Source organism: Silene latifolia, chromosome 2 (genome assembly GCF_048544455.1).
Source record: "Silene latifolia isolate original U9 population chromosome 2, ASM4854445v1, whole genome shotgun sequence".
Taxonomy (NCBI): domain Eukaryota; kingdom Viridiplantae; phylum Streptophyta; class Magnoliopsida; order Caryophyllales; family Caryophyllaceae; genus Silene; species Silene latifolia.
The window spans coordinates 195,621,722-195,631,326 of NC_133527.1; positions in this window are offsets into that span (position 1 = coordinate 195,621,722).

Below are 9,605 nucleotides of genomic sequence, written 5' to 3' on the forward strand. Positions count from 1 at the left end.
CAAAGACGTCTTCGCTTGGTCCTACAAAGACATGCCAGGGATCGACAGGGATATTGCCGAACATAGAATTCCAATTAAGCCAGGTTTCAAGCTTGTGAAACGAAGCTCGACGAATGAGAACAGAATGGGCTCTAAAGATTAAGGAAGAAGTGGATAAGCAATTCAAAGCCGGGTTCATCAAAGTTTCCGAGTATTCGATTTGGGTAGCTAACATAGTACCCGTACCCAAAAAGGATGGGAGAATCCGAGTTTGTGTTGACTTTAGGGATTTGAACAAAGCAAGTCCAAAAGATGACTTCCCTCTGCCTCACATCGACATATTGGTGGACAATACTGCAGACCACGCATTACTATCCTTCATGGATGGGTATGCGGGTTATAACCAAATCAAGATGGCCATGGAAGATATGCATAAGACCGCGTTCGTCACCCAATGGGGAACCTATTGCTACACAGTAATGCCGTTCGGATTGATCAACGCCGGAGCTACATACCAACGCACCGCAACTACACTCTTACACGACATGATGCACAAAGAAGTTGAGGTATATGTAGATGATATGATCGTCAAGTCCAAGGAGCGAGGGGGACATATTGCGAACCTTCGCAAATTCTTCGCAAGGCTACGGAAGTACAACATGAGACTCAACCCTCAGAAATGCACGTTTGGGGTAACATCTGGTAAACTCCTAGGATACGTCGTTAGCCAACGAGGTATAGAGATAGATCCTTCCAAAATCAAAGCTCTGATTGAAATGCCACAACCTCAAACAGAAAAAAAAGAAGTCGAGGATTCTGGGAAAAGTTCAATACATAAGTCGATTCATATCGAAACTTACAATGATTTGCGAGCCTATCTTCAAGAAACTCAAGAAAACAGACCACACCATGTGGGATGATGATTGTCAAAAGGCATTCGACCGAATCAAGGAGATATTGGCTAAACCACCAGTGCTCATGCCACCACAACAAGATCAACCTCTTGGTTTGTATCTCACGGTAATCGAAACCGCCATGGGCGCCATGTTAGCTCAAACCGTAGGAAGTGAAGAAAGAGCTATTTACTATCTAAGTAAGAAGTTCTTAGAATACGAGTGCAAATACTCACAACTCGAAAAGACATGCCTCGCTCTTGTGTGGGCAACAAAGAAGCTACGTCACTACATGCTTAGCTACTCCGTTAAGATATTCTCCAAAATGGACCCAGTCAAATACCTCTTCGAGAAACCCGTCCTCAACGGACGCCTGGCAAGATGGACCATGATGCTCTCGGAATTTGACCTCAAATATGTACCACTGAAAGTAATAAAGGGTCGCGCCGTCGCCGAATTCTTCGCAGAAAATCCCATCGACGACGCACAAAACATAGATACTTGGTCGTTCCCCGACGAGGATATACTCCAAACAGATGTAGACTCCTGGGACCTATACTTTGATGGAGCATCAAACCTAAGAGGATTTGGAATAGGAGTGTTGCTCATTTCTCCTGAAGGTGAGCATACACCGATTGCCGTCAAACTCGACTTCGAGGTGACAAACAACGCCGCAGAGTATGAGGCTTGTCTAATTGGACTACAAGCGGCAGTAAGCTTAGGCATCAAAAACCTCCGAGTGCATGAAGATTCGTCACTAATCATCAACCAAGTTACGGGATCCTGGAAAATCCGAAGTGAAAGCCTAGCACCCTATCAGGCTAGGATAGACCAAGTCGCTCAATTCTTTGATCACGTAACCTACTTACACCTACCTCGAGAGGAAAATCAATTTGCAGACGCTCTTGCGAAACTTGCATCTTTGATAAACATGCCGGATTACATGATGGAAATGCCTTTGTGTATCGAACGACGGTCGGAGCCGGCTTATGTCCATCAAATTACCAATGAAGAAGAAATCGCACAGGAGCCCTGGTTCCAAGCAATCTTGAACTTCAAGCTTAATGGTACCTATCCACCAGATATGGATAAGAGGGGACAACGAGCCATACGCCTATTGTCTTCACAATACGTTCTCATGCAAGGAGAATTATACAAAAGAACACCTCTTGGTGTAATCCTACGTTGCCTTGATCATTCACAGGCACGAAAGGTGATGGAAGAAGTCCACGACGGAGAATGCGGTCCTCACATGAGTGGACCTATGATGGCAAAGAAAATCACACGTCTAGGGTACTATTGGACCACAATGGAATCCGATTGCATCAAATATGTGAGACATTGCCACAATTGCCAAATCTTCGGGAATGTACAACATGTCCCTCCTTCGTTACTCTATACGATGACATCTCCTTGGCCATTCTCCGCATGGGGAATTGACATAATTGGGAAAATAACCCCGGCAGGAACAGGAGGTCACTGTTTCATTCTAGTAGCAATTGACTACTTCACCAAGTGGGTAGAAGCGGCTTCCTACACCACTCTTACAGCCAAAAATGTAGCCAAATTCATCCAAAATAACATCATCTGTCGATATGGTTGCCCACATGAGATCATCAGTGATAATGGGTCCCACTTCCAGGCCGAAACCGAACAATTGCTAGCCAAATACAAGATCAAGCATCACCACTCTTCGCCCTATAGACCACAGACTAACGGCGCGGTAGAAGCGGCTAACAAGAATGTCGTCACAATCCTCAAGAAAATGACTGACAACTATAGAGATTGGCCAAGCAAAATACCCTTCGCTTTGTGGGGGTATCGAACATCCGTCAGGACGCCCACTGGGGCTACTCCTTTCTATTTAACTTACGGCATGGAAGCCGTACAACCAGTCGAGCTAGAAATACCATCCTGCGCATCCTACTAGAGAGTCAAATCCCAGGCCGATTGGAAGAGGGATAGATACGAAGAACTCATCCTCCTGGATGAACGTAGGCTTCGTGCCTTACATAATGTCCAAACATATCAAGCACGTATCAAACGAGCTTTCAACAAAAGGGTTAGGCCAAGAAACATCAAAGAAGGAGATTTAGTTCTCAAATCGGTCAGAGCTCTTTTACCTGTCGACCCAAGGGGAAAATTCAAACCTAACTGGGCCGGACCATATCTAGTCAAATCAATACTCCCAGGGGGTGCGGTTAGAATCACAGACCTAGATGGGAATGAGTTTTCAAACCCCACCAATCTCGACCAATCGAAACGATACTATGCTTAGAATAGGGACAAAAACGCGCCTCGCGTAAACCTACGTGTCGCTCTTGTGGCACTAAATAAACGGCCCCTGGCCCATTTGAATGTCACTATGCTCGTGCATCTTGGCAAACTTGTCATCCTCATATCATCAAACAAACTAAATTCGCACCTCCCGAGTAAGCAAAGGCTCATGCCTATTTTCCATGTTCATTACAAGCTCTTGCTTCGAACAATTATTCTTTTACATTTACTTGAACTACGCGCAAGGGTTTGATTTCGCTTTCTTAAAGTGAATACGTAGGCAATCCTTCACAGGATTCAACCCACCATTATATTTAAAATGTAAATAGAAGGACATTTGCATTGCATTTGAAATTCGACAAGAATAATTAAGGAAAATCACAACGGTTTCGTAACCACTTAACCTCTTTTATTTCATTCAATTTCTAATAATAATAATACGTTACATAATATAAAAAATAGAATAGGCTAGGATTCTAAAAATCCCTCCCTTTTATTACAACAATAATAATAATAATCAAATAATAAATAAGACTTGGGCTATTCCTCCATCTTTCCTTTGCCCTTGTCGTTCTTGTCATATTTCTTGTCACGGCCTCGAGCCGGGCGCTCTTGCACCACTTCAGACCTAATCACCAACGGTCTTTCTCGAGGCCTGACTTTTCCATTCTTGCCAACCACCATCTCTGCGACAGGAGTAGTCTTCGATTTCTTCGAAGGATGAATGACTTGAAACCCGGCTTCTTCTTCTCCTTGATCGGATGCTTCTCCTTCTCTTTCTCTCCCTCGCGCACCTTGTAGTCAACGGGCTCGCGTTTCCTCAGTCTTTCGCGCTCTTCTGAAGTTGAAGCCTTCCTCCACATCAGATAAGAGTCCGACACCCACAAGGCATTGGAGGAGAAGTTCAAGAACCACATGTTTCTTTGGACCCACTTCATAGCCCACTCTCTTCGGCTCTCTGTAGTAAGCGCCATAGCAGTCTGCGGAACGGTGTCAAGCCTAGGGATCATCTGCTTCAACCCGACTTGCCTCATCAATCTCTCAGGAAAGATGCACACCATAAACTCCAATCCCGGAATGCGGACGGACCTAGTAGGATCCAAAGAAGACACTCCAAAGGACGGACTTGAGGTGCCACCACGGAACGACCCATCCGATCGGCGGGCCATCATCATTCTTGACTTGTTCTTCCAATAATCGCAGACCGGGTGAAGTCCACCATGTACAGCCGTGTCCTCATCGAAATCATACGGGCATGATAGGAAAGTGCATGAACTGGGGGCTCGAGCAATCGGAGCCGTTCCATGAGCCAAACCTACCAAAAACAGGTATTAGACACCCACAAACAAAAAAAAAAAAAAAAAAAAAGAAACAAACAAAGGGTGTCTTTTACCTGTAGGATAACAGGACTCCCCAAAAATGGAAGATCGCGGTTGGATTTCCTATTATCCAAGCCCAAGATGATCTCCCCCAAGCATAGACAAGCTGGGCTCCTGCGCAGCTCCATTTGCTCAATAAGACCCAATAGACGAGGATCACCTCTCAAATCTTCGTCAACATGTCCCTGAAAGACATAAACATGAAGCAAACAGAAGCCAAATGCTCTCCTCCTAGCAACATAAGAGACAGTAGGGTCGGCCCTGTTGATAAATCGATCCATAAAGTCTAGCATCCTCACGCCCTTTGGGGTAACAAGGCGATCTACCTCAAGTCTAGTAAGTCCAAGCAAATCTCTAAACTTGCCCTTATACCCCTGAGCAGTAGAAGGGATGGCAGGTAAATATTCAGGGTCCCACCCGCCAATAGCAGCAATCTCCTCCGGAAAAGGACAAATGTCACCTCCTGGGAACGCAAAAACATGGTAATTCGGGTCCCAATAATCAAGGCAAGCGTCCAAGAACGGTTTTACAACCTTAATGAGTTTCAAACTCAGCAAAGATCCAAGGTTATAAGCACCCATGTCATGTTTCTCAATGTTCGAAAACTCATTAGTCCATTCCTTCAAGCGAATCTCTAAAGTATTCATGATGATAATTTTCTCTTGAAAAGTTATTAAGAGTTTTTATGTGTAAATCGACGAAGAGGAGACGGAAGAATTATATGATTTAAAGCTTCGTCGACGCTTCTATTTATACTATTTGCTGTTTCCAAAAATCCGTCAGAACCGACCTGCTTGGGAACAGGCGCGGCACCTGCTGCGCCTCTTCAAAGGGACGCTAAATCATGCCGCGCCTCTTCCCAACCTTGTCTCGTGATTTCGCGTTTGGATCTTTCCTAATTCTATAAGCGAATAATTTCCTATTCCTACGGGATTTTATTTTGGTAAATCCGAGTAATTTACCATGCTTCAGGTTTCCTTGATCCGCAGGCGCGCATTTTCGAGGCGATATCGACATTTTCCGCCATTTTTCTCATGTTAATTTTTTTTTTAGTCATTTCATTTTCTTAATATTTTTTTTTTTTTAATTCTAATTTCTAACTTATAGATTTCTTTTTTCTTTTTTTTTTTCGGGGGTAACGCTCCCTACCGTACGGTCATTTCCGACAAAATTTTTGCATTTTCACATCCCTTCGAGTCTCATTTTGCACTAATTAAAGGCCTTATGTGTATATAAAAATGTATGTTTTACGTGATTTGTCTATGTAAATTTCGGCAGCATGACGGTGTAAACCGTTGTCTACCAAACCTGTTCAAAGGCTAACCTGCAGGTACAGATAACGCAACCCAGCAACAAAAGGCACTCAGGCCGTCGTATGTACAAAGAAGCAAATATACAAGCAAACTGGGGGCTTCGCCCCAAACAAGTTCAAATGTGCAACTGGGGGCTTCGCCCCAAACAAGTCCAAATGTAAACTGGGGGCTTGCGCCCCAAACAAATCCAAAAAAGATGTTCAAAATCAAAACCAAGCAGACTACTGCTGGGCACCCTCTAACTCGGCAACCCTCGCCATAAGAGCGGCGATCTCGGCATCCCGAAACTCGAGCTCCCTCGACAAACGAGCCGTCTCCTCCCGAGACTGGGTCAACTCTCGCTCCAGCTCACGGTCGGCCTGTGGACAACAAGAAATTGGCTCATGTCAATCAATTCAAACTGAAAAACCAAAGATCAATGAAAAACAAATGAGGTTCATACCTGACGACCTCGACCGCCGACGAGTGCCTCGATGGCTGTAGCTCGTAGCCGGTTGGCCACCCTCCAGAGTGCCACAAACCGAGATGGCGCGACCTGCATTTCAAAAGAATTTTCAGTAAACTGAACAAGTTCAATCAAATGTGTTCTTACACGAAAACTGCGTAAGATAAGAACTCACCCTCCGAATCAAATGCGCCGATCATCTAGGCCGTCCGTCAGTCACGACCACGTCAAAGTCACGCAGCTCGGAGATCGTCGTCCTCCCAGTAGCGTCAGTGTACTCAAGGGTCTCGGGGTACTCTGGGGGCTCGATGCCCGCCGCCTCAACCTCCTACAACGACAAATGGCTCTCGTTAATCGATGATCTTTCGTCGCAATTCTCGAAAATCAAAATCCAACAAGAAACAAAAGACACTCACCACTACCGGCCAATACGCCAACCTCCCGTAAAGGAACGCCGAGTAATCCTCGTCGGGGAGAAGAAGGTCGTCGCCATCGGCACCAGCCCAAGTCCGCCTCCTCTCGGCCTCGAAGGCTCCCTAAACATCGTCCTAGGAGGATCGACGGGAACCGTCAACGCACCGAAAGCACCGACGAGCTAACCGCTCGCCCGGATACCACACGGGACCCATCGACGTCCACAAGAGCCCGACTCGAGCTCCTAGGTCGAAGAACCTCGGCGACAAAAGGAGGCGCTCCAGCGTACTCCGCCCACGGTGCGGGCACCCACTGCGATAATATGAAGGCAAAAGTCATTCCTATGATCAATTCAAAACAAAGTATGAGAAGAATAAATGCCTACAAATAGGATACTCACGCCGCTCGGTGAAGAGCGTTCACATCTCGCCGGTAGACATTGTGAGAAGAGCGCTTGCTCTTCGTCAAGCACATGACCCGATCCCTCACCACGGGGTAGGCCTCTCCGGCGGCTCCGTCCTCTTGGGCGCGAGGCCCGGAAAGTAAGAGTACACCCACGCCTGCAAAGCATAAATATCAATAACGATCTTTTGTGATTCAATGAAGGAAAGAATTTACTTTGGTCTAAAGGAAGGTTCATACCTCCAACAAGAGCCAGTCCGACGGCGCCGGGAGAGGTCCCCTTCTCCATCAACTCCGGACGAACCATGGCCCTCATAAAGCGGATGAGGACCGCAAACCCAGTGATGACCCGGCCCCAACGCCCTAGGGAACTCAAGTCGAAAGAAAGGGGAGAAGCTTCGTCGACCTCTCACCCTTGTCTCCGAGGTAAATCGAAGACAAGAACCACCAAAGCCAAAGACGAGCCCTCTGCTCACATTTGTACAAGGAGGAGGAGTCTCCTCCCATCAATCACCACCGATGGGGTCTTCCCGCAAAGTAATCTCGAACATAGGTACGGGTACCAAGCCCGCACGCGCAACAGCCTTCGGCGACGGGTTCCACCGATCAACCTCCTCGCCTCGGCCGAATCCGCCCTCATGCCGGCCTCCGGCCACACCATCTCCTCGATCCCGCACGGCAGACCAGAAATCATGCCGTAATCCTCCAAGGTGACTCCCACCTCACCAAAAGGCAGGTGAAACGTGGAAGTCGTATCCCAAAATCGATCCAAGAAAGCACGAACCAGGCTAAGGTTGGCCCGCAACTTCCTCTTCACGATATCCCTCCAGACCTGAACCAGAGGACCGAACGCTCCACGCTCGATCATGGCTCTCTCCTCTCGCCGATGCCCGCTCGTAGTGCTCCATCGCCGTCGTGTACCCCGAGAACGACCGGATATTCCCAGCCTCCTATAATGATTCGAAATAAAGCTATCTTTAGTTTTGAGTAAATTTGAAAGTAGATTAAACAAAAGAAGAAAGGGGTAGGCAATGAGTTAGGGAATTCCTATTTACCAAACTCTTCACCGTCCTGTAGGACAAGTGACCCTCTGCAGCCCACACAAGGTGCCTACTCTCCCAGGTCTCAGCCCACGCGGGAGCTCCCCTCAGCTGACGACCCCCTCGTCCGAGGTGGGCCCGTCTCGGAATCTCTCCTCCTCGGCCAGACCTCCTCCTCGGGAACCTCGTCTGCAGCGGCCATCATCGCGGCGGTGAAGGCTCGCTCCAAAGCCTCCTCAAAGCAGCGGCGTCTATATCCATGGGAGTCCTCCCGAAGTAGAAGCATCATCACCTGCAAAGCATTAAAGTGAATTCAGGCCGCGTCACGTGACGACAGGCCTCTATTAAGAAATTTTCGAGCCTCCAAGGCCCGGGAATTCCCCATTTCTGGCCATCCTTGGCCATGTTCTCGCCAACCCAATCACTCATGTGACAAATTGGGTCAAGTCAAGTCCGAGTCAAAGCCTAGTTCCGGGTTCAAGTCGAAAATTCGGCAGCATTTCGCTACAATGGCGGTTATGCCCTAGAAGAGTGCCCTGCAAAAGTTGTCACAAACCAAAATTCCAAGATGACAGGAAGTTTACCCATCACCCAAGGGTCCCAAATATCAAATTTCATCACAAATGGGCGATCCTAAGGCCATTTTCGAAGCAATTAGCGGTTTAGCTGTGAAACCGTCTCAAAATTCGCTCAAGGGCTCAAAACTCGATGAAAATTCAAAGCAAATACATGGTTATGTTCCTAACATTACCTATTATCCATTCCTAGCATCAATTTGGCAAGACAAATCCATTTGGGGGAAAAGCCCCAAATTTTCGATCAAATGGGTCGAAAACCCTAATTATTGCGGCTCAAAATTCGACAAATATGGGTGATTAATGCAAGATTAAAACGCATACCTCGATTAGTCATATTTCAAGCAAGCTTTTGAATCCAACCTTGGCGGAAATGGTGAAGATTTGAGAGAGAAATTGAAGAAAATAAGTTTCGAAAATAATGAACATAAACCTTTCTGATTTCGCGTTTTTACGCAGAATTGCCAAATTGGGGAACAGACGCAGCAGGTGCTGCGCCTCTTCCAAGAGACGCAGCTCTTGCTGCGCCTCTTCCTTTTGTTCCCTCCATACGAATTTTCAAAAGTTCGTTATGAGTTCGTTATTTGTGGGCCCATCTTTGGTGCGCCTCTTCCTCGATGCTATTTTGTTATTTTGGTCCGTTTCGACGATTTTCTTTCGTTCCGACCCATGTTTATCCCAGCGCGGCAGTATTTTGCAGTATTGTCCAAACCCATTTTACCCCGCGCAGCGGTATTTTGCAGTATTGCTCAATTTATTTTATCCAGCGCAGTGGTATTTTGCAGTACTGCTCACTTGAAGTTTCTCCCATGACGATCAAGATGTTCCTAGTCGTCAAAATAATCACCCAACGAGAGTTTGCTTGAGGTTAGAGACAAGCAGATTCCC